We start from the raw sequence: 3,274 nt of genomic DNA on the forward strand, positions 1-3,274 counted from the left end.
TTGGTCATTAAACCTGCAGGCCCTGTGCCCTATTCATCTGACAAAGCCGTACCGTTCAGATACAACCCTGTTGCTGTGCAGGATGGGGTAGAAGTGCCTTTACCTTCAACTTCCGTGACCACCGTCGCTGATGTAAGTGGGTTGACCCGAAGTGGTCGTGTGTTTTCTGCGCCTCCTAAGGCTGTTGCTTCTGAATCTGCTGAACGTCCGGTTGGGACCGCTGTTAATATTCAGAACCCGGCACCTGATGTTGCCAAACCATCCTCCTCTGTACAAAAAACTCCCGTTTCTTCAGTTGGACCGAGTGGCATTGTAGATGAAGAATCTGATGAGATGCTGAGGCTCATCAGGAAGAGTGAGTACAACATTGTAGACCAGCTTCTACAAACGCCATCCAAGATTTCCATTCTTTCTCTGCTGCTAAATTCAGAACCCCATAGGGAGGCTCTGCAGAAAGTCTTGGATCTGGCGTATGTTGATCACGACGTCACCATTGAGCAATTTGATAGTATTGTTGCAAACATCACCGCTTGCAACACTTTGAGCTTTTGTGACGCTGATCTCCCTGAGGAGGGAAGAGACCACAACATGGCTTTACATATCTCCATGAATTGCAAATCTGATGCAATGTCCAATGTGCTGGTGGACACTGGATCTTCTCTAAATGTATTGCCAAAAACCACACTCTCTCGATTGTCATATCAAGGTCCTCCTATGAGGCAGAGTGGGGTTGTTGTGAAAGCATTCGATGGGTCGCGTAAGACAGTGATTGGGGAAGTTGATCTCCCTATCAAAATCGGACCAAGTGATTTCCAAGTTACCTTCCAGGTAATGGATATCCACCCATCTTATAGCTGTCTCTTAGGCAGACCATGGATTCACGAGGCTGGCGCCGTGACATCCACCCTACACCAGAAGCTGAAATTTGTGAAGAATAAGAAATTGGTTGTAGTAGGGGGAGAAAAGGCTCTCCTGGTTAGTCATTTGTCTTCTTTCTCGTACATTGACGCTGAGGATGAAGTTGGAACGCCCTTCCAAGCTTTATCTATTGATGAACCAATCGAGAAGAAATCTCCTTCATTCGCTTCCTACCGTGATGCAAAGCTGGCCATTGAGTGTGGTGCAGTTGCTGGTTTAGGGAAGGTGATCGAGCTTGAAGACAATAGATCCCGGGCTGGCATTGGCTACTGTTCTGGGGCATGTAATGAGCAAGGTTTGTTCACAAGTGGAGGATTCATCCATGATGATCAACCTGAGGAGGAAGCTGCTGCTATCTTGGAAGAGGATGCAGAAGACGTGAACAACTTCGTTATTCCTGGTGGTGTCTGCCACAATTGGGTCGCTGTAGATGTTCCTACGGTCATCCATAGATCAGAGTAATTGTTCACTTTGTTTAAAACCCTTCTCCCATGCCAAAAGGAGAAGTGATGACATTGTTGGCAAAGCATATATACAATGATGTTTTCATTCAATTAATGCATTGTTAAACATTTGTTTTTCCTTTGTTTTCACTTTTTGCTTTTTTGCATGAAATCAGTGATCACAAAAAACCCATAAAAACAAGAATAAAAACAATCTTTTTCATCTGCATAATGGTTTGCTTGTTTAAATGCTAAAGTTTTTCATTAACCAAAATCATTATGCAGGTTGATCCTAAAACCCATTGAACATAATGATCCAACGCCATCTCCCAATTTTGAATTCCCTGTATTTGAGGCAGAGGAAGATGACGTTGAGGGGATTCCTGATGAGATTACTCGTCTCCTTGAGCACGAAGAGAAGATCATTCAGCCGCATCTCGAAGACTTGGAAACAGTCAACTTGGGGTCTGAGGATTGTGTTCGCCTGGTGAAGATTGGGGCACTTCTTGAAGGGTCTGTCAAGGAAGATTTGATCAGTTTGCTACGAGAATATTCAGATATCTTTGCTTGGTCCTATGAAGACATGCCGGGCTTAGATACAGATATTGTGCAACATTTCCTGCCTTTAAAGCCTGAGTGCGTGCCTGTGAAGCAGAAGCTCAGAAGAACTCATCCAGACATGGCAGTGAAGATCAAAGAGGAAGTTCAGAAGCAAATTGATGCGGGGTTTCTGGTGACTTCTACATATCCTCAATGGGTGGCCAATATTGTGCCTGTTCCTAAGAAGGACGGAAAAGTCCGTATGTGCGTTGATTATAGAGATTTGAATAAAGCTAGCCCGAAAGATGATTTTCCTCTACCACACATTGACATGTTGGTAGACAATACAGCTAAATTCAAAGTCTTTTCCTTTATGGACGGATTTTCCGGATATAATCAAATCAAGATGGCACCAGAGGATATGGAGAAGACAACATTCATCACACCTTGGGGAACATTCTGTTATCGAGTGATGCCCTTCGGTTTGAAGAACGCCGGAGCCACGTATCAACGAGCTATGACTACCTTGTTTCATGATATAATGCACAAGGAGATAGAGGTCTATGTTGATGATATGATTGCTAAGTCCCGAACGGAAGTTGAGCATATTGAGCATTTGTTGAAGCTTTTTCAGCGTTTGAGGAAGTTTAAACTTCGCCTGAATCCGAACAAGTGTACATTTGGAGTCCGTTCTGGCAAATTGTTGGGTTTTGTGGTAAGTGAAAGAGGTATTGAGGTTGATCCCGCAAAGGTCAAAGCAATACAAGAGATGCCTGCACCCAAAACTGAGAAGCAAGTCCGAGGTTTTCTTGGCCGCTTGAATTACATTTCCAGATTTATATCCCACATGACTGCCACATGTGCGCCGATATTCAAGCTTCTTCGGAAAGATCAGTCTCATGATTGGACCGAGGATTGCCAGAAAGCTTTCGACAGTATCAAAGAATATCTGTCTGAACCTCCGATATTGTCTCCGCCTGTGGAAGGAAGACCTCTGATTATGTATTTGACAGTTCTTGAAGATTCGATGGGTTGTGTACTCGGTCAACAAGATGAATCAGGGAAGAAGGAATTTGCTATATACTACCTCAGTAAGAAGTTTACTGATTGTGAGTCTCGGTACTCTATGCTTGAGAAGACGTGCTGTGCTTTAGCTTGGGCTGCTAAGCGTTTGCGCCAGTACATGATAAATCATACAACTTGGTTGATATCCAGAATGGATCCGATTAAGTATATCTTCGAGAAGCCTGCTTTAACTGGGAGGATTGCCCGTTGGCAGATGTTGTTGTCTGAGTATGATATTGAGTATCGAGCTCAAAAAGCTATCAAAGGTAGTATCTTGGCTAACCATTTAGCGCACCAGCCGATCGAAG

The sequence above is a fragment of the Lathyrus oleraceus genome, chromosome 3, assembly GCF_024323335.1.
Source record: "Lathyrus oleraceus cultivar Zhongwan6 chromosome 3, CAAS_Psat_ZW6_1.0, whole genome shotgun sequence".
NCBI classification, from domain to species: Eukaryota; Viridiplantae; Streptophyta; class Magnoliopsida; order Fabales; family Fabaceae; genus Lathyrus; species Lathyrus oleraceus.